The sequence below is a fragment of the Hippoglossus stenolepis genome, chromosome 7 (assembly GCF_022539355.2).
Source record: "Hippoglossus stenolepis isolate QCI-W04-F060 chromosome 7, HSTE1.2, whole genome shotgun sequence".
Classification (NCBI taxonomy): Eukaryota; Metazoa; Chordata; class Actinopteri; order Pleuronectiformes; family Pleuronectidae; genus Hippoglossus; species Hippoglossus stenolepis.
Window position 1 is genome coordinate 2205569 of NC_061489.1, and position 21424 is coordinate 2226992.

Genomic DNA, 21424 nt, shown 5'->3' on the forward strand with positions numbered 1-21424 from the left:
AGTCTTTTACAGTTGGAAATTGCACCTGAGACTTAACGACTCGCAACATATCATCAGCCCTTCACACCTCGAGTCAGGGTACCTCAACGACCCAAAAGCAGCTAGAGAGGGCGGGGCAGTCATTGAGCTGAAGGTTTAGCATAGGGACTCTGAAGACAGTTGAACATTTTCTAACCAGGATATGGACATTTTCCAAAAGTATGCTACACTGTTAAAAGTGATATAACCCTTCGATAGCTCAGTTGGAAGAGCGGAGGACTGTAGGTTACATATGTTGACATCCTTAGGTCGCTGGTTCAACTCCGGCTCGAAGGAGGAGTCTTTTATAGGCTAAACAATCACAAGATAGCAACAGCAGTTCACACCTCTAGTCAGGGTACCTCAATGACCAAAAAGTAGGCTTGGCAGTCAATGTCCTGAATGTTTAGCATAGGGACTCTGAAGACAGTTGAATGTTTTCTACCAGGATATGGACATTTTCAAAAGAATGCTACACTGTTAAACATGATAACCTTCGATAGCTCAGTTGAAGAGTTTACATCCTTAGGTCGCTGGTTAACCGGCTCGAAGGAGAGTCTTTAGTTGGTTAAGAACATCGTCACCGCAAAAAGCAGTAGGCAGTCATTGAGCTAAGGTTAGCATAGGGACTGAAACAGTTGAACATTTTAACAGGATATGGACATTTTCAAAGATGCTTAAAAGATTTAACCTTCGAAGCTCAGTTGGAAGAGCGGAGGACTGTAGGTTACATATGTTGACATCCTTAGGTCGCTGGTTCAACTCCGGCCGAAGGAGGAGTCTTTTATCATAGACTTAACGACACAACATATCATCAGCCCTTCACACCTCGAGTCAGGGTACCTCAACGACCAAAAGTGGCAGGGCAGTCATTGAGCTGAAGGTTTAGCATAGGGACTCTGAAGACAGTTGAACATTTTCTAACCAGGATATGGACATTTTCCAAAAGTATGCTACACTGTTAAACCTGATTTAACCCTTCGATAGCTCAGTTGGAAGAGCGGAGGACTGTAGGTTACATATGTTGACATCCTTAGGTCGCTGGTTCAACTCCGGCTCGAAGGAGGAGTCTTTTACAGTTGGAAATTTGCATCTGAGACTTAACGACTCGAACTTATCATCAGCCCTTCACACCTCTAGTCAGGTACCTCAACGACCAAAAGCAGCTAGAGAGGCGGGCAGTCATTGACCTGAAGGTTTAGCATAGGGACTCTGAAGACAGTTGAACCTTTTCTAACCAGGATATGGACATTTTCCAAAAGTATGCTACACTGTTAAACATATATAACCCTTCGATAGCTCAGTTGGAAGAGCGGAGGACTGTAGGTTACATATGTTGACATCCTTAGGTCGCTGGTTCAACTGCGGCTCGAAGGAGGAGTCTTTTATAGGCTAAACAATCACAAGATATCAACAGCAGTTCACACCTCTAGTCAGGGTACCTCAACGACCAAAAAGTAGGCGGCAGTCATTTAAGGTTTAGCATAGGACTCTGAAGACAGTTGAATGTTTTTAACCAGGATATGGACATTTTCCAAAGCTGCTACTGTTAATATAACCCTTCGATAGCTCAGTTGGAAGAGCGGAGGACTGTAGGTTACATATGTTGACATCCTTAGGTCGCTGGTTCAACTCCGGCTCAAGGAGGAGTCTTTACAGGATCTAACACAAATCATCAGCTTCACACCTCTAGTCAGGTACCAACAAAAGTAGGATGTGCAGTCAATGTCCTGAATGTTTAGCATAGGGACTCTGAAGACAGTTGAATGTTTTCTAACCAGGATATGGACATTTTCCAAAAGAATGCTACACTGTTAAACATGATTTAACCCTTCGATAGCTCAGTTGGAAGAGCGGAGGACTGTAGGTTACATATGTTGACATCCTTAGGTCGCTGGTTCAATCCGGCTCGGGAGGAGTCTTTCAGTAATGCAGAGACTTAACGATCGCAACATATCATCAGCCCTTCACACCTCTAGTCAGGGTACCTCAACGACCCAAAAGAGTAGGCGGGCAGTCATTGAGCTGAAGGTTTAGCATAGGGACTCTGAAGACAGTTGAACATCTAACCAGGATATGGACATTTTCCAAAAGTATGCTACACTGTTAAAAGTGATATAACCTTCGATAGCTCAGTTGGAAGAGCGGAGGACTGTAGGTTACATATGTTGACATCCTTAGGTCGCTGGTTCAACTCCGGCTCGAAGGAGGAGTCTTTTACAGTTGGAAATTTGCATCTGAGACTTAACGACTCGCAACTTATCATCAGCCCTTCACACCTCTAGTCAGGGTACCTCAACGACCCAAAAGCAGCTAGAGAGGGCGGGGCAGTCATTGACCTGAAGGTTTAGCATAGGGACTCTGAACACAGTTGAACATTTTCTAACCAGGATATGGACATTTTCCAAAAGTATGCTACACTGTTAAAAGTGATATAACCCTTCGATAGCTCAGTTGGAAGAGCGGAGGACTGTAGGTTACATATGTTGACATCCTTAGGTCGCTGGTTCAACTCCGGCTCGAAGGAGGAGTCTTTTATAGGCTAAACGATCACAAGATATCAACAGCAGTTCACACCTCTAGTCAGGGTACCTCAATGACCAAAAAGTAGGCTGGGCAGTCAATGTCCTGAATGTTTAGCATAGAGACTCAGAAGGCAGTTGAACGTGTTCTAACCAGGATATGGGCATTTTCCAAAAGTATGCTACACTGTTAAACCTGATTTAACCCTTCGATAGCTCAGTTGGAAGAGCGGAGGACTGTAGGTTACATATGTTGACATCCTTAGGTCGCTGGTTCAACTCCGGCTCGAAGGAGGAGTCTTTTACAGTTGGAAATTTGCATCTGAGACTTAACGACTCGCAACTTATCATCAGCCCTTCACACCTCTAGTCAGGGTACCTCAACGACCCAAAAGCAGCTAGAGAGGGCGGGGCAGTCATTGAGCTGAAGGTTTAGCATAGGGACTCTGAAGACAGTTGAATGTTTTCTAACCAGGATATGGACATTTTCCAAAAGTATGCTACACTGTTAAACCTGATTTAACCCTTCGATAGCTCAGTTGGAAGAGCGGAGGACTGTAGGTTGCATACGCTGACATCCTTAGGTCGCTGGTTCAACTCTGGCTGAAGGAGTAGTCTTTAAAGGCATAACGATCACAAGATATCAACAGCAGTTCACACCTAGTCAGGGTACCTCAACCCAAAAGAGAGGCGGGCAGTCATTGAGCTGAAGGTTTAGCATAGGGACTCTGAAGACAGTTGAACATTTTCTAACCAGGATATGGACATTTTCCAAAGTATGCTACACTGTTAAACATGATTTAACTTGATAGCTCAGTTGGAAGAGCGGAGGACTGTAGGTTACATATGTTGACATCCTTAGGTCGCTGGTTCAACTCCGGCTCGAAGGAGGAGTCTTTTACAGTTGGAAATTTGCATCTGAGACTTAACGACTCGCAACTTATCATCAGCCCTTCACACCTCGAGTCAGGGTACCTCAACGACCCAAAAGCAGCTAGAGAGGGCGGGGCAGTCATTGACCTGAAGGTTTAGCATAGGGACTCTGAACACATTTGAACATTTTCTAACCAGGATATGGACATTTTCCAAAAGTATGCTACACTGTTAAAAGTGATATAACCCTTCGATAGCTCAGTTGGAAGAGCGGAGGACTGTAGGTTACATATGTTGACATCCTTAGGTCGCTGGTTCAACTCCGGCTCGAAGGAGGAGCCTTTTATAGACTTAACGATTACAACATATCATCAGCAGTTCACACCTCTAGTCAGGTACCTCAATACCAAAAAGTAGGATGTGCAGTCAATGTCCTGAATGTTTAGCATAGGGACTCTGAAGACAGTTGAATGATTTCTAACCAGGATATGGACATTTTCCAAAAGAATGCTACACTGTTAAACATGATATAACCCTTCGATAGCTCAGTTGGAAGAGCGCAGGACTGTAGGTTACATATGTTGACATCCTTAGGTCGCTGGTTCAACTCCGGCTCGAAGGAGGAGTCTTTACAGTTGGAAATTGCACCTGAGACTTAACGACTCGCAACATATCATCAGCCCTTCACACCTCTAGTCAGGGTACCTCAACGACCCAAAAGCAGCTAGAGAGGGGGCAGTCATTGAGCTGAAGGTTTAGCATAGGGACTCTGAAGACAGTTGAACGTTTTCTAACCAGGATATGGACATTTTCCAAAAGTACTACACTGTTAAAAGTGATATAACCCTTCGATAGCTCAGTTGGAAGAGCGGAGGACTGTAGGTTAATATGTTGACATCCTTAGGTCGCTGGTTCAACTCCGGCCGAAGGAGGAGTCTTTACAGTTGGAATTTGCATCTGAGACTTAACGACTCGCAACTTATCATCAGCCCTTCACACCTCTAGTCAGGGTACCTCAACGATCCAAACAGCTAGAGAGGCAGGGCAGTCATTGAGCTGAAGGTTTAGCATAGGGACTCTGAAGACAGTTGAACATTTTCTAACCAGGATATGGACATTTTCCAAAAGTATGCTACACTGTTAAACCTAATTTAACCCTTCGATAGCTCAGTTGGAAGAGCGGAGGACTGTAGGTTACATATGTTGACATCCTTAGGTCGCTGGTTCAACTCCGGCTCAAAGGAGGAGTCTTTACAGTTGCACTGACTAACGACTGCAACATCATCAGCCCTTCACACTCTAGTCAGGTCCTCAACGACCAAAAGCAGCTAGAGAGGCGGGGCAGTCTGAGCTGAAGGTAGGACTCTATAAACCAGGATAGACATTTATACTTAAAAGTATATAACCCTTCGATAGCTCATGGAATGGACTTGTTACATAGTTGACATCCTTAGGTCGCTGGTTCAACTCCGGCTGAGGACTCTTATAGGCTTAACGATCACAAGATATCAACAGCAGTTCACACCTCTAGTCAAGGTACCTCAATGACCAAAAAGTAGGCTGTGCAGTCAATGTCCTGAATGTTTAGCATAGGGACTCTGAAGACAGTTGAATGTTTTCTAACCAGGATATGGACATTTTCCAAAAGAATGCTACACTGTTAAACATGATATAACCCTTCGATAGCTCAGTTGGAAGAGCGGAGGACTGTAGGTTACATATGTTGACATCCTTAGGTCGCTGGTTCAACTCCGGCTCGAAGGAGGAGTCTTTTACAGTTGGAAATTTGCACCTGAGACTTAACGACTCGCAACATATCATCAGCCCTTCACACCTCTAGTCAGGGTACCTCAACGACCCAAAAGCAGCTAGAGAGGGCAGGGCAGTCATTGAGCTGAAGGTTTAGCATAGGGACTCTGAAGACAGTTGAACCTTTTCTAACCAGGATATGGACATTTTCCAAAAGTATGCTACACTGTTAAACATGATTTAACCCTCGATAGCTCAGTTGGAAGAGCGGAGGACTGTAGGTTACATATGTTGACATCCTTAGGTCGCTGGTTCAACTCCGGCTGAAGGAGGAGTCTTCAGTTAAATAGACTTAACGATCGCAACATCATCAGCCCTTCACACCTCCAGTCAGGGTACCTCAATGACCAAAAAGTAGGATGCGCAGTCAATGTCCTGAATGTTTAGCATAGGGACTCTGAAGACAGTTGAATTTTCTAACCAGGATATGGACATTTTCCAAAAGAATGCTACACTGTTAAACCTGATTTAACCCTTCGATAGCTCAGTTGGAAGAGCGGAGGACTGTAGGTTACATATGTTGACATCCTTAGGTCGCTGGTTCAACTCCGGCTCAAAGGAGGAGTCTTTTACAGTTGGAAATTTGCACCTGAGACTTAACGACTCGCAACATATCATCAGCCCTTCACACCTCTAGTCAGGGTACCTCAACGACCCAAAAGCAGCTAGAGAGGGCAGGGCAGTCATTGAGCTGAAGGTTTAGCATAGGGACTCTGAAGACAGTTGAACATTTTCTAACCAGGATATGGACATTTTCCAAAAGAATGCTACACTGTTAAACATGATATAACCCTTCGATAGCTCAGTTGGAAGAGCGGAGGACTGTAGGTTACATATGTTGACATCCTTAGGTCGCTGGTTCAACTCCGGCTCGAAGGAGGAGTCTTTATAGGCTTAACGACACAAGATATCAACAGCAGTTCACATGTCAGGTACCTCAATGACAAAAGTAGCTGTGCAGTCAATGTCCTGAATGTTCAGGACTAACGTGATTTCAACAGGATATGGACATTTTCAAGTATCCACTGTAAATTTAACCCTTCGATAGCAGTGAAGAGAGGAGACTGTAGGTTGCATATGCTGACATCGTGCTCTCAACTCTAGCTTGGGAAGTCTTTTGGCTTAACGATCACAAGATATCATAACAGCAGTTCACTCTAGTCAGGGTACCCAATGACCAAAAGTAGGCTACAGTCAATGTCCTGAATGTTTAGCCTAGAGACTCAGAAGGCAGCTGTTGATTTTCTGAACCAGGATATGGACATTTTCCAAAAGCATGCTACACTGTTAAAAGTGATATAACCCTTCGATAGCTCAGGCTGGAAGAGCGGAGGATCAGAGGTTACACATGTTGACATCCTTAGGTCGCTGGCTCAACTCCGCCTGAAGGAGGAGTCTTTAAGGTTGGAAATTTGCATCTGAGACTTCTAACGACTGCAACTTATCATCAAAGCTCAAGCACCTCTAGTCAGGGTACCCCCAATGACCAAAAAGTAGGATGCAGTCACGTCCTGAATGTTTAGCATAGGGACTCTGAAGACAGTTGAATGTTTTCTAACCAGGATATGGACATTTTCCAAAAGAATGCTACACTGTTAAACATGATTTAACCCTTCGATAGCTCAGTTGGAAGATGAGTGACTGTAGGTTACATATGTTGACATCCTTAGTCGCTGGTTCAAATCTGCCTCGGCGAGGAGTCTTTACAGTTGGAAATTTGCACCTGAGACTTAACGACTGCAACATATCATCAGCCCTTCACACTCTAGTCAGGTACCTCAACGACCCAAAAGCAGCTAGAGAGGGCGGCACTATTGAGCTGGAAGGTTACAAAAGGACTCTGAAGACAGTGAACGCTTTTCTTAACCAGGATATGGACATTTTCCAAAAGAATGCCACACTGTTAAACATGATATAAATCTTCGATAGCTCAGTTGGAAGAGCTGGCGGACTGTAGGTTACATGTTGACATCCTTAGGTCGCTGGTTCAACCTCCGCTCAAGGAGGCGCATTGGGTTGGGAAAATACAGGATTGAGACTAACGATCATGAACTATCATCAGCCCTTCACACCTCTAGTCAGGGTACCTCAACGACCTACAAAAGCAGCTAGAGAGGGCGGCAGTCATTGAGCTGAAGGTTTAGCATAGGGACTCTGGAACACAGTTGAACATTTTCAACCAGGATATGGACATTTCACAAAAAGAATGCTACACTGTTAAACCTTATTTAACCCTTCGATAGCTCAGTTGGAAGAGCGAGACTGTAGGTGTTACATATGTTGACATCCTTAGGTCAGCTGGTTCAACTCCGCTCAAGGAGGAGTCGCGATAGGCTTAACGGTATCAAGATATCAAATGGAAGGTCACACGCCTGTCAGGTGGTACCCAACTGGCAGCTGTGCAGTCAATGTCCTGGAATGTTATATATAGGACTCTGAAGACAGTTGAATGTTTTCTAACCAGGATATGGACACATTTTCCAAAAGAATGCTACACTGTTAAATATGATATAACCCTTCGATAGCTCATACAAGAGCGGGAGGACTGTAGGTTACATATGCGTTGACATCCTTAGGTCGCTGTTCAACTCCTGCTCAAGGAGGAGTCTTTACAGCAGAATTAGAACTGAGACTTAACCACTCAACATATCATCAGCCCTTCACACTTCTAGTCAGGTACGCCAACGCCCAAAAGCAGCTAGAGAGGGCGGGGCAGTCATTGAGCTGGGAAGGTTTAGCATAGGGACTTCTGAAGACAGTTGGACAATACTTCTAACCAGGATATGGACATTTTCCCAAAAGTATGCTACACCAGTTAAACATGATTTAACCTTCATAGCTCAGTTGAAGAGCGGAGGACTGTAGGTTACATATGTTGACATCCTTAGGTCGCGCTGGTTCAACTCCTGCTCATGAGGAGTCTTTTACAGTTGGAAATTTGCATCTGGAGACTTAACGACTTAACTTATCACTCATGCGCCTCTTTCACACCTCTACAGTCAGGTACCTCATCCACCCAAAAGCAGCTAGAGAGGGCGGGCAGTCATTGAGCTGAAGGTTTAGCATAGGGACTCTGAAAACACAGTTGAACATTTTCTAATCCAGGATATGGCTTTCCAAAAGAATGCTACACTGTTAAACCTTATTGAACCCTTCTATAGTTGAAGTTGGAAGAGCCGAGACCGTAGGTTACATATGCTGACATCCTTAGGTCGCTGTCCAACTCCGGCCAGGTGGAGGAGTCGCTTATAGGCTTAACGATCACAAGATATCAACAGCGGTTCACACCTCTGTCAGTACCTCAATGACCAAAAAGTAGGCTGTGCAGTCAATGTCCTGAATGTTTAGCATAGGGACTCTGAAGACAGTTGGAATGTTTTCAACCAGGATATGACATTTTCCAAAAAGTATGCTACACTGTTAATCATGATTTAACCCTGATATTTGAAGTTGGAAGAGCGGAGGACTGTAGGTTACATATGTTGACATCCTGGTAGGTCGCTGATTCAACTCAAACAAGGAGGAGTCTTTACAGTTGAATGCATCTGCTGAGACTAGAATTACCAAGAATTTATCATCAGCCCTTCAAGGCTCCTAGCTCAGGGCACCTCAACTACCCAAAAGCAGCGTAGGAGAGGGCGTGGGCAGCTGTTGACCTGAAGGTTTAGCATAGGACTCTGAACACATTTGAAGCATTTTCAACTAGAGATATGGACATTTTCCAAAAGTATGCTACACTGTTAAAAGATATAACCGATAGCTCAGTTGGAAGAGCGGAGGACTGTAGGTTACATAGTTGACATCCTTAGGTCGCTGGTTCAACTTTCTGGCTCAAGGAGGAGTCTTTATAGGCTTAACGATCACAAGATATCAACAGCAGTTCACACACTCTCTAGTCAGGGTACCTCAACGACTCCAAAAGCAGCTAGAGAGGAAGTGGAGCAGTCATTATTTGAAGGTTTAGCAAAGTGACTCTCTGGAAGACAGTTGAATGTTTTTCAACTAGATATGGACATTTCCAAAAGCATGCTACACCTGAAAGGATATAACCTTCGATAGTCAGTTGGAAGAGCTAGAGGACTGTAGGTTACATGTTGACATCCTTAGGTCGCTGGTTCAACTCCGCTCAAGGAGGAGTCTTTACAGTTGAAAATTTGTATCTGAGACTTAATTCACGGTAACTTATCATCAGCCCTTCACACTCTCTAGTCAGGGTACCACAATGAACAAAAGCAGCCAGAGAGGCGGGGCACCCATTGAGCTGAAGGTTTAGCATAGGGACTTGAAGACAGTTGGAACATTTTCTAACCAGGATATGACATTTTCAAAAAGCATGCTAAACACTGTTAAACACATTTAACCCTTCGATAGCCTGCTGAAGAGGCGAGACTGTAGGTTACATATGTTGACATCCTTAGGTCGCTGGTTCAACTCCGGCCCGAAGGAGGAGTCTTTGCAGTTGGAAATTTGCATCTGAGACTTAACGACTCGCGAGAATCTCTATCATCAGCCCTTCACACCTCTAGTCAGGTACCAATGACCCAAGCAGCTAGAGAGGGCGGGGCAGTCGGCTGAGCTGAAGGTTTAGCATGGGGACTCTGAACACAGCTGAACATTTTCTAACCAGATATGGACATTTCCAAAGAATGCTACACTCTGTTAAATCTTATTTAACCCTCTATAGCTCAGTTGGAAGAGCGGAGGACTGTAGGTTACATATGTTATATCCTAGGCCGCTGGTTCAACTCCGGCTCAAGGAGGAGTCGCTTATAGGCTTAACGATCAAGATATCAACAGCGGTTCACCTCTGTCAGGTACCTCAATGACCAAAGTAGGCTGTGCAGTCAATGTCCTAAATGTTTGTTAGACCGGAAGACAGTTGAATGTTTTCAACCAGGATATGGACATTTTCCAAAAGAATGCTACACTGTTAAACATGATATAACCCTTCGATAGCTCAGTTGAAAGAGCGGAGGACTGTAGGTTACATATGCTGGGACATCCATAGGTCGCGGTTCAACTCCTGCTCAAGGAGGAGTCTTTTACAGTTATAAATTTGCACTGAGACTTAAATGCTCGCAACATATCATCAAGCCCTTCTGCCACCCTGGTCAGGCAATGTCACACTCCAAAAGCAGCTAGAGAGGGCGGCAGTCATTGAGCTGAAGGTTTAGCATAGGGACTCTGAAGACAGTTGAACATTTTCAACCAGGATATGGACATTTTAAAAGTATGCTTACACTGTTAAACATGATTTAACCCTTCATAGCTCAGCTGGAAGAGCGGAGGACTGTAGGCTGTCGGCATATGTTGACATCCTTAGGGTCGCTGGTTCAACTCCGGCTCGAAGGAGTCTTTGTTGAAATTTGCATCTGAGACTTAATCGCCTGGGTAAACTCTATCATCAGCCTCACACCTCGAGCGGCCAGGGTACCTCAAACGACTCCAAAAGCAGCTAGAGAGGGCAGGGCAGTCATTGAGCTGAAGAAAGTAGGACTCTGAAGACACAAAGCTGAACATTTAACCAGGATATGGGACATTTCCAAAAAGTATGCTACACTGTTAATCATGATTTTAACCCTCTTCTATAGCTCAGTTGGAAGAGCGGAGGACTGCAGGTTACATGTTGACATCCTTAGGTCATGGTTCAATCTGGCTCATGAGGAGTCTTTTACAGTTGGAAATTTGTATCTGAGACTTAACGACTGCTAGTTCTTATCATCAGCCCTTCTACACCTCTAGTCAGGGTACCAACGACTCAAAAGCAGCTAGAGAGAGGGCGGGGCAGTCATTGACCTGAAGGTTTAGCATAGGGACTTGAACACATTTGAAACAGTTTCCTAACCAGAGGACACATTTCTTCCAAAAGTATGCTACACTGTTAAAAGTGATATAACCTTCACGATAGCCTGAAGGAAGAGCGGAGGACTGTAGTTACATATGTTGACACATCCTTAGGTCGCTGGTTCAACTCTGGCTCAAGGAGGAGTCTTTTATAGGCTTAACGATCACAAGATATCAACAGCAGTTCACACCTCAGTCAGGGTGTTCTCAACCACTCCAAAAGCAGCTAGAGAGGGCGGAGCAGTCATTGAGCTGGAAGGTTTAGCATAAGGACTCTGAAGACAGTTGAATGTTTTCTAACCAGGATATGGACATTTTCCAAAAGCATGCTACACTGTTAAAAGTGATATAACCCTTCGATAGCCTGGTTGGAAGAGCGGAGGACTGTAGGTTACATATGTTGACATCCTTAGGTCGCTGGTTCAACTCCGGCTCAAGGAGGAGTCTTTACAGTTGGAAATTTGCATCTGAGACTTAACGACTCGCAACTGATCATCAGCCCTTCACACCTCTAGTCAGGGTACCTCAATGACCAAAAAAGTAGGGATGCAGTCAATGTCCTGAATGTTTAGCATAGGACTCTAGAAGACAGTTGAATGTTTTCTAACCAGGATATGGACATTTTCCAAAAAGAATGCTACATCAGCAACACATGTTTTAACCCTTCGATAGCTAGTTGGAAGAAATGGAGGCACTGTAGGTTACATATGTTGACATCCTTAGGTCGCTGGTTCAACTCCGTTCAAGGAGGAGTCTTTACAGCTGGAAATTTGCACCTGAGACTTAACGACTCGCAGAACATCAGCCCTTCACACCTCTAGTCAGGGTACCTCAACGACTCAAAAGCAGCTAGGAGAGGGCGGCACTTCATTGAGCTGAAGGTTTAGCATAGAGACCTTTATACAGGTGAACGTTTTCAACCAGGATATGGACATTTTCCAAAAGTAAGGCTACACTGTTACAAGTGATATAACCCTTCTATAGCCTCAGCTGGAAGAGCTGAGAGACTGTAGGTTACATATACAGACATCCTTAGGCCGCGCTGTCCAACTCCGGCTCGAAGGAGAGAGCCTTTCTTTTACAGTTGGAAATTTGCATCTGAGACTTAACAACTTGCAACTTATCATCAGTCTTTCACACACCGAGTCAGGGTACCCCCAACGATCCAAAAACAGCTAGGAGAGGGTGCAGGGCAGTCATTGAGCTGAAGGTTTAGCATAGGGACTCTGAAGACAGTTGAACATTTTTCTAACCAGGATATGGACATTTTCCAAAAAGTATGCTACACTGTTAAACATATGATTTAACCTTCGATAGCTCAGTTGGAAGAGCGAGGATCAAAGTTACATATGTTGACATCCTTATTGGTTCAACTCGCTCAAGGAGGAGCCTTTTTATATTAACGATCACAAGATATCAACAGCAGTTCACACTGAATAGGGTGCCTCAATGACCAAAAGAAGCTAAAGAAATACTGTCCTGGAATGTTTAGCATAGGACTCTGAAGACAGTTGAATGTTTTCTAACCAGGATATGGACATTTTCCAAAGAATGTTACACTGTTAAATATGATATAATGTCCCTTCGATAGCCTTAAAGGAACATGAGGACTGGTAGGTTACATATGTTGACATCCTTAGGTCATGTTAATTCAACCCTGCCAATAGAGGCTTTTTGTTGGAAATTTTGCACCTGAGACTTAACGACTCGCAACATATCAGCCCTTCACACTGAAAGTCAGGTACCTCAACGAACGCAAAACAGCTAGAGAGAGGGGCGGGCAGTCATTGAGCTTGAAGGTTTAGCATAGGGACTCTGAAGACAGGTGAAAGTTTTCTAACCAGGATATGGGACATTTTCCATAAAGTATACACTGTTAAACATGATTTAACCCTTCGATAGCTCAGTTGAAGATGCTGGAGGACTGTAGGTTGGCATATAAGCTGACATCCTTTAGGTCGTTGGTTCAACTGCTCAAGGAGGAGTCTTTTACAGTTGAAATTTGCATCTGAGACTTAATACTGAATCATCATCAGCCCTTCACACTCTAGTCAGGTACCTCAATGACCAAAAAGAGAGATGCAGTCAATGTCCTGAATGTTTAGCATAGGGACCTCCTGAAGACAGTTGAATGTTTTCTGTCTGGGGAAAGGCGGACATTTTCCAAAGAATGCTACACCAAAAGGATAGAACTTTCGATAGCTCTTGAAGAGCGGAGGACTGTAGGTTACATATGTTGACATCCTTAGGTCGCTGGTTCAACTCGGGGTTCGAAGGAGGAGTCTTACAGTTGGAATAATTGATTAACGATCATAATATATCATCAGCCTCTTCACACTTAATAAAGGCACCAACCACCCAAAAGCAGCTAGGAGAGGGCGGGGTAACATTGAGCTGAAGGTTTAGTGTTAGGGATCAGTAGGTGAGAATGCTTAACTATGGATATGGACATTTTCCAAAAGTAAGCTGGCTAAGACTGTTAAAAGTGATATAACCCTCTATAGCCCAGTTGGAAGAGCGGAGATTGTAGGTTACATATAAGAGCATCCTTAGGGCTGCTGGTTCAACTGCCCTAGAGGAGTCTTTACACATGGTTGGAAATTTGCATCTGAGACTTGAACGACTTGCAACTTATCATCGTCTCACACCTCGAGTCAGGTACTCAACGATCCAAAAAGAAATAGAGAGGGCGGGGCAGTCATTGAGCTGGAAGGTTTATAGGGACTCTGAAGACAGTTGAACATATTCTAACCAGGATATGGACATTTTCCAAAAGTATACACTGTTAAAAGTGGATATAACCTCTCGACAGCTCAGTTGGAAGAGCGGGAGGACTGTAGGTTATATATGTTGACATCCTTAGGTCGCTGGTTCAACTCCGGCTCAAGGAGGAGTCTTTATAGCTTAATCATCACAAGATATCAACAGCAGTTCACACCTCTTGGGGCCAATGCCTCAATGACCAAAAAGTAGGCTGGGCAGTCAGTCCTGAATGTGCTATACAGAGACTCAGAAGGCAGTTGAATGTGTTCTTACCAGGATATGGGCATTTTCCAAAAGTATGCTACACTGTTAAACTGATTTAACCCTTTCAATAGCTCAGTTGGAAGAGCAGAGGACCTGTAGGTTACATAAGTGGACATCCTTAGGTCGTTGTCTTCAACACCGGTCAAAGGAGGAGTCTTTACAGTTGGAAATTTGCACCTGAGACTTAAGATCACAGTTTCATGATTTCATGGAGCCACACCTTCTAGTCAGGGCACTTAACTACACCCAAAAGCAGCTGTAGAGAGGGCGGGGCAGTCATCTCATTGTTTGAAGTGTTTAGCATAGACTCTGAAGAGCACAATGCTTTTCTAACCAGGATATGGACATTTTCCAGTATGCTGTACACTGTTAAAAACCTGATTTAACCCTTTCGATAGCTCAGTTGGGAAGAGCTGAGGACTGTAGCGAGCCACGCTGACATCCTATGTCGCCTGCTGCTCAACTCTAGCTTGAAGGAGTAGTCTTTTATAGGCTAAACGATCACAAGATATCAACAGCAGTTCACACCTCTAAATAGGGTACCTCAATACCAAAAAGTAGCTGTGCAATAATGTCCTGAATGTTTAGCATAGGACTCTCTGGAAGACAGCTGAATGTTTTCAACCAGGATATGACATTTTCCAGAGAATGCTACACTGTTAAACCTAATTTAACCCTTGATAGCTCAGTTGGAAGAGCGGAGGACTGTAGGTTACATATGTTGATATCCTTAGGTCGCTGTCTAACTCTGCTCAAGGAGTGAGCCTTTGTGCTGGAACAGGTACTGAGACTTAAGACAGGCAATACATCTCGCTTCTTCACACCTCTGGTCGATACTCTCAATGACCCAAAAGCAGTGCCAGAGAGGGCGGGGCAGTCATTGAGCTGAAGGTTTATATAGGGACTTCTGAAGACAGTTGAATGCTTTCTTAACCAGGATATGGATAATGCAAAGAAGGTTACACACTGTTACAACATGATGATAATCCCTTCGAGTAGTCTGCTTGGAAGATGGAGGACTGTAGGTTGTATATGCTGGACATCCTTTAGGTCGCTGGTTCAACTCCGGGCCTCGAAGGAGGAGCCTTACAGCTGGAAATTCTGTGACTGAGACTATAATGACTCGCAACTTATCATCAGCCCTTCACACCCTAGTCAGGGTACTCAACGACCAAAAGTAGCTAGAGAGGGCGGCACATTGAGCTGAAGGTTTAGTATAGGGACTCTGAACACAGTTGGAACATTTTCAATTCAGATATGACATTTTTTCCAAAAAAAGAATGCTACACTGTTGGAACCTTATTTAACCTTTCGAGAGCTCACAAAGAGCTGAGGACTGTAGGCTGCACATGACATCCTCATGTCGCCTGCTCAACTCTAGCCTCAAGGAGGAGTCTTTTATAGGCTTAACGACTTCAAGATATCAACAGCAGTTCCCACACCCCTCTCTAGTCAGGGTACCTCAATGACCAAAAAGGGGGAATACAGTCAATGTCCTGAATGTTTAGCATAAAGACTTGAAGACAGGTGAAATTTTCAACCAGGATATGACATTTTCCAAAAGTATGCTTCTACTGTTAAACCTGATTTAACCCTTCGATAGCTCAGTTGGAAGAGCTGAGACTGTGGTTACATACACACACTCTAAGTCGCTGGTTCACCCCGGCTCAAGGAGAGTTTCTTACAGCTGGAAATAAATTGAGATTAACACTCGCAACTTATCATCAGCTCACACTCTAGTCAGGGTACCCCAATCACCCAAAAGCAGCTAGAGAAAGGCAGTCACATGAACAGCGGTTTAGGCATAGGGACTTCAACACAGTTGAACATTTTCACCAGGATATGGCTTTTCCAAAAGAATGCTACACTGTTAAACCCTGCAGTTAACTTTCTTCATAGCCTGCCAGTTGGAAGAGCGGAGGACTGTAGGTTGCATACGCTGACATTCTCATGTCAGCTGCTCAACTCTAGCTTGAAGGAGTAGTCTTTTATAGGCTTAACGATCACAAGATATCAACAGCAGTTCACACTCTAGTCAGGTACCTCAATGTGACCAAAAAGTAGGCTGTGCAGTCAATGTCCTGAATGTTTAGCATAGACTTGGAAGACAGTTCAATATTTCTAACCAGGATATGGACATTTTCCAAAAGAATGCTACACTGTTAACCTGATTTAACCTTTCGATAGCTCAGTTAAAGAGCGAGGATCAGGTTTATGAGTGTTCACATCCTAGGGCTGCCGCTGGTTCAACTCTGGCTCAAAGGAGGAGTCTTTACAGCTGGAAATTTGCACCTGAGACTTAACGACTCGCAATATATCATGAGTCCTCACACCTCTAGTCAGGGTACCCCAACGACCCAAAAGCAGCTAGAGAGGGCGGGGCAGTCATTGAGCTGAAGGTTTAGCATAGGACTTGAAGACAGTTGGAACATTTTCAGACCAGGATATGGACATTTTCCAAAAGTATGCTACACTGTTAAAAGTGATATAACTCCTTCGAGCAGTTTAGTTGGAAGAGTAGAGGATTCTGTAGGCTATGTTGACATCCATAGGTCGCTGGTTCACCGGCTCGAACGAGTGAGGACTCGTTTATAGGCTAACGATCACATATCAACAGCAAACACACTCTAGTCAGTAGTAACTCAATGACCAAAAGTAGGCTGTGCAGTCAATGTCCTGAATGTTTAGGCATAGGACTTGGAAGACAGCTGGAATGCTTTCTAACCAGGATAGTGGACATTTTCAAAAATAGAAAAGCAATACACTGTTAAACATGATATAACCCTTCGATAGTCAGTTGGAAGAGCGGAGGACTGTAGGTTACATATGCTGACATCCTTAGGTCGCTGGTTCAACTCCGGCTCAAGAGTGAGTCTTTACAGTTGGAAATTTGCACCTGAGACTTAACACTTAACATATCAAAGGAGCCCTTCACACTTAAAGGTCAGGTACCTCAACTGCACTCCAAAAGCAGCTAGAGAGGGCGGGGGCAGTCATTGGAGCTGAAGGTTTAGCATAGGGACTCTGAAGACAGGTGAACGTTTAACCAGGATATGGATTATCTTCAAAGTATGCTACATCGTTAAAAGTGAAATAACCCTTCGATAGCCTGAAGCAAGAGCGAGGACTGTAAGTTACATATATGGACATCCTTAGGTCGCTGGTTCAACTCTAGCTCGAAGGAGGAGTCTTTATAGGCTTAACGATCACAAGATAGCAACAGCAGTTCGCACCTCTTGTCAGGGTACCTCAAATGACCAAAGTAGGCTGGGCAGTCAATGTCCTGAATGTTTAGCCTAGAGACTCAGAAGACAGTTGGAATGTTTCTAACCAGGATATGGACATTTTCCCAAAAGTATGCTACACTGTTAAACCTGATTTAATTCTTCGATGAAGCTCAGTTGGAAGAGCGGGAGGACTGTAGGTTACATATGTTGACATCCTTAGGTCGCTGGTTCAACTGCGGTTCGAAGGAGGAGTCTTTTATAGCTAAACAATCACAAGATATCAACAGCAGTTCACCTCTAGTCAGGGTACCCTTAATAGACTAAAAAGTAGGCTGTGGAAACAATGTCCTGAATGCTGAGGCAAAGGGACCCAAATATATTGTGCTGGAACATCTTTCTAACAGGATATGGACATTTTCCAAAGTATGCTACACTGTTAAAGTATATAACCCTTCGATAGCTCAGCTGGAAGAGCGGAGGACTGTAGGTTTCATATGTTGACATCCTTAGGGTCGCTGGTTCAACCCGGTTCGAAGGAGAAGTCTTTAGGGCTAACCATCACAAGATATCAACAGCAGTTCACACCTTCTAGTCAAAGTACCCACCCAAAAGCAGCTAGAGGGCGGCAGTCATTGAGCTGAAGGTTTAGCATAGGGACTCTGAAGACAGTTGAACATTTTCTAACCACAGGATACATGGACATTTTCCAAAAGAATGCTACACTGTTAAACTGATTATGAATCCCGATAGTCTGTGTTGGAAGAGCTGAGGACTGTAGGTTTCATATGCTGACATCCTTAGGTCGCTGGTTCAACTCCGCTCAAGGAGGAGCCGTTATAGGTTTAAAGATCATGATAAGATATCAACAGCAAGCCCACACCTCTAGTCAGGGTACCTCAATGACCAAAAAAGTAGGCTATAGTAACAATGTCCTGAATGTTTAGCATAGGGACTAGAAGGCAGTTGAACGTTTTACCAGGATATGGGCATTTTCCAAAAGTATGCCACACTGTTAAACCTAATTTCTAACCCTTCTGGTAGCTCAGTTGGAAGAGCTTAGGAGAACTGTAGGCAGCATATGCTGATATCCTTAGGTCGCTGGTTCAACTCCGGCTCAAGAGGACTCTTTTGCTGGAAATTTGCACTGAGACTTAACGATTTATAACATATCATCAGTCCTTTCACACTTATCAGGTACCAACGACTCCAAAAGAAGTAGAGGGCGGGCAGTCATTGAGCTGAAGGTTTAGGCATAGGGACTTTGAAGACATTTGAACCATTTCTAACCACAGGATATGGACATTTTCCAAAGAATGCTACATTGTTAAACATGATATAACCCTTCATAGCCTGTTGGAAGAGCTTGAGGACTGTGGTGTTACATATGTTGACATCCTTAGGCCTGGTTCAACTCCGCCCAAGGAGAAGTCTTTAAAGGCTGGGAATGATCACAAGATATCAATACAGTTCACACCTCTAGTCAGGTACCAAACGTACCAAAAGCAGCTAGAGAGGGCGGCAGTCATTGAGCTGAAGGTTTAGCATAGGGACTCTGAAGACAGTTGAACATTTAACCAAGATATGGACATTTTCCAAAAGAATGCTACACTGTTAAACTGATTTGGGTCCTTCGATAGCTCAGTTGGAAGAGCGGAGGACTGTAGGTTACATATGTTGACATCCTTAGGTCACAAGTTCAACCCTTTCGCTCAAGAGAGAGCTTTTACAGTTGGAAATTCTTACCCTGAGACTTAACGATTTGCAACATATCATCAGCCCTTCACACCTCGAGTCAGGGTAAAATTTCAACGACCCAAAAGCAGCTAGAGAGTGGCGGGCATGTCATTGGACTCTGAAGGTTTGTGCATAGGGACTCTTGGAACACATTTTGAACATTTTTCTAACCAGATATGGACATTTTCCAAAAGTATGCTACACTGTTAAAAGTGATATAACCTCGATAGCCCAGTTAAAGAGCTGAGGACTGTAGGTTACATATGTTGATATCCTTAGGTCGCTGGTTCAACTCCGGCCGGCGATGAGCCCTTTTTGTTGGAAATTTGCACCTGAGACTTAACGACTAGCAACATATCATCAGCCTTCACACCTCAGTCAGGATACCTCAACGACTCCAAAAGCAGCTAGAGAGGGAAGGGGCACAATACGCTGGAAGGTTTATATAGGGACTCTGAAGACAGTTGAACGTTTTCTAACCAGGATATGGACATTTTCCAAAAGTATGCTACACTGTTAAACCTGATTTAACCCTTTCGATAGCCTGAAGTTGGAAGAGCGGAGACTGTAGGCTACATATGTTGACATCCTTAGGTCGCTGGTTCAACTGCGGTTCGAAGGAGGAGTCTTTATAGAAGTAAACAATCAAGATATCAACAGCAGTTCACACCTCTAGTCAGGTACTCCAACGACCCAAAAAGCAGCAGCTAGAGAGGGCGTGGCAGTCATTGAGCTGAAGGTTTAGTACAGACCTGGAAGACAGCTTGAATGTTTTCTAAACAGGATATGGACATTTTCCAAAAGAATGCTACACTGTTAAAAGTGATATAACCCTTCGATAGCTCAGTTGGAAGAGCGGAGGACTGTAGGTTACATATGCTATAATCTTTAGGTCACACCAACTCCGGCTCAAGGAGTCTTTAAAGGCTAAACGATCACAAGATATCAACAGTAAAGCTCACACTCTAGTCAGTACCAATGACACAAAAAGTAGGCTGGGCAGTCAATGTCCTGAATGTTTATACCAGAGACCTGTAGGCAGTTCAACGTGTTCCATCCAGGATATGGGCATTTTCCAGAAGTATGCTACACTGTTAAACCTAATTTAACCCTTCGATAGCTTAGAAGCAAAGAGCGGAGGACTGCAGGTTGGCATATGTTGATATCCTTAGGTTGCTGGTTCAACTCCGGTGCTCCGAAGGAGGAGTCTTTACAGCTGGAAATTTGCACTAGAGATTCAACGATCAGCAACATATCATCAGCCCCCACACCTTTGAACAGGATACCTAACTGGCCCAAAAGCAGCTAGGAGGAGGTAGTGGGCAGTCATTGAGCTGAAGGTTTAGCATAGGGACTTGAAGAAGGAACGCTTAACCAGGAGATATGGACATTTTCCAAAGTATACACTGTTAAACCTGATTTAACCCTTCGATAGCCTGAAGTTGAGCGTGAGCTGAGGACTGTAGGTTACATATGTTGACATTCCCAGGGTCGCTGGTTCAACCGCGCTGAAGGAGGAGTCTTTATAGGCTAAACAATCACAAGATATCAACAGCAGTCTACACTCTAGTCAGGGCACCTCAATGACCAAAAAGTAGGCTGTGCAGTCAATGTCCTTGAACAAGTTTGAACAGACTAGAAGGCAGTTCAACCTGTTCTAACCAGATATGGGCATTTTCCAAAAGCATACACTGTTAAACCTGATTTAACCTTCTGATAGCTCAGTTAAAGAGCGGAGACCGGTAGTTACAGCAGGCTGACATCCTTAGGTCGCTGGTTCAACTCCTCGTCAGAGGAGTCTTTACAGTTGGAAATTTGAGACTTAACGCATCGCAACATATCATCAGCCCTTCACACCTCTAGTCAGGTACCCCAACGCACTCCAAAGCAGCTAGAGAGGCGGGGCAGTCATTGAGCTGGAAGGCTTAGAGTAGGGACTCTGAAGACAGTTGGAACATTTTCAACCAGGATATGGACATTTTCCAAAAGTATACACTATTAACATGATTTAACCCTTCAGTTAGCCTGGGTTGGAAGAGCTTGAGGACCTAGGCATATGTTGACAATCCTAGGTCGCTGGTTCAACTCCGCCGATGAGGAGTCTTTTACAGTTGGAATTGCATCTGAGACTTAACGATCGCAAATTATCATCAGCCCTTCACACCTCTAGTCAGGGTACCTCAACGACTCCAAAGCAGCTAGAGGGATGGGCAGAAGCATTGACCTGAAGGTTTAGCAGGGACCTGAACACAGTTGAACATTTTCTAACCAGGATATGGACATTTTCCAAAAGTGCTACACTGTTAAAAGTGAGATAAACCCTTCTAGGCTCAGTTAAAGAGCGAGACTGTAGGTTACATATGTTGACAT

The 21424-nt window shown here is 44.1% G+C and overlaps 15 non-coding genes across 15 annotated transcripts; all 15 read left to right on the plus strand.

The window, feature by feature from the left end:
- Positions 1–227: 227 nt before the first annotated feature.
- trnay-gua lies at positions 228–315 on the plus strand. The gene is given in 2 exon segments: positions 228–264; positions 280–315. It is a non-coding gene; the product is annotated as a tRNA-Tyr (tRNA).
- A 392-nt stretch (positions 316–707) lies between these two features.
- trnay-gua lies at positions 708–795 on the plus strand. Its single transcript is given in 2 exon segments — positions 708–744; positions 760–795. It is a non-coding gene; the product is annotated as a tRNA-Tyr (tRNA).
- A 200-nt stretch (positions 796–995) lies between these two features.
- trnay-gua lies at positions 996–1083 on the plus strand. The gene is given in 2 exon segments: positions 996–1032; positions 1048–1083. It is a non-coding gene; the product is annotated as a tRNA-Tyr (tRNA).
- A 224-nt stretch (positions 1084–1307) lies between these two features.
- Positions 1308–1395, plus strand: trnay-gua. The gene is given in 2 exon segments: positions 1308–1344; positions 1360–1395. It is a non-coding gene; the product is annotated as a tRNA-Tyr (tRNA).
- A 181-nt stretch (positions 1396–1576) lies between these two features.
- Positions 1577–1665, plus strand: trnay-gua. Its single transcript is given in 2 exon segments — positions 1577–1614; positions 1630–1665. It is a non-coding gene; the product is annotated as a tRNA-Tyr (tRNA).
- A 474-nt stretch (positions 1666–2139) lies between these two features.
- On the plus strand, positions 2140–2227 carry trnay-gua. The gene is given in 2 exon segments: positions 2140–2176; positions 2192–2227. It is a non-coding gene; the product is annotated as a tRNA-Tyr (tRNA).
- A 230-nt stretch (positions 2228–2457) lies between these two features.
- On the plus strand, positions 2458–2545 carry trnay-gua. The gene is given in 2 exon segments: positions 2458–2494; positions 2510–2545. It is a non-coding gene; the product is annotated as a tRNA-Tyr (tRNA).
- A 201-nt stretch (positions 2546–2746) lies between these two features.
- trnay-gua lies at positions 2747–2834 on the plus strand. Its single transcript is given in 2 exon segments — positions 2747–2783; positions 2799–2834. It is a non-coding gene; the product is annotated as a tRNA-Tyr (tRNA).
- Positions 2835–3660: 826 nt separating this feature from the next.
- Positions 3661–3748, plus strand: trnay-gua. The gene is given in 2 exon segments: positions 3661–3697; positions 3713–3748. It is a non-coding gene; the product is annotated as a tRNA-Tyr (tRNA).
- A 199-nt stretch (positions 3749–3947) lies between these two features.
- trnay-gua lies at positions 3948–4035 on the plus strand. The gene is given in 2 exon segments: positions 3948–3984; positions 4000–4035. It is a non-coding gene; the product is annotated as a tRNA-Tyr (tRNA).
- A 223-nt stretch (positions 4036–4258) lies between these two features.
- Positions 4259–4344, plus strand: trnay-gua. Its single transcript is given in 2 exon segments — positions 4259–4295; positions 4310–4344. It is a non-coding gene; the product is annotated as a tRNA-Tyr (tRNA).
- Positions 4345–4569: 225 nt separating this feature from the next.
- trnay-gua lies at positions 4570–4657 on the plus strand. The gene is given in 2 exon segments: positions 4570–4606; positions 4622–4657. It is a non-coding gene; the product is annotated as a tRNA-Tyr (tRNA).
- A 432-nt stretch (positions 4658–5089) lies between these two features.
- On the plus strand, positions 5090–5177 carry trnay-gua. The gene is given in 2 exon segments: positions 5090–5126; positions 5142–5177. It is a non-coding gene; the product is annotated as a tRNA-Tyr (tRNA).
- A 518-nt stretch (positions 5178–5695) lies between these two features.
- Positions 5696–5783, plus strand: trnay-gua. Its single transcript is given in 2 exon segments — positions 5696–5732; positions 5748–5783. It is a non-coding gene; the product is annotated as a tRNA-Tyr (tRNA).
- A 230-nt stretch (positions 5784–6013) lies between these two features.
- On the plus strand, positions 6014–6101 carry trnay-gua. Its single transcript is given in 2 exon segments — positions 6014–6050; positions 6066–6101. It is a non-coding gene; the product is annotated as a tRNA-Tyr (tRNA).
- Positions 6102–21424: the final 15323 nt, after the last annotated feature.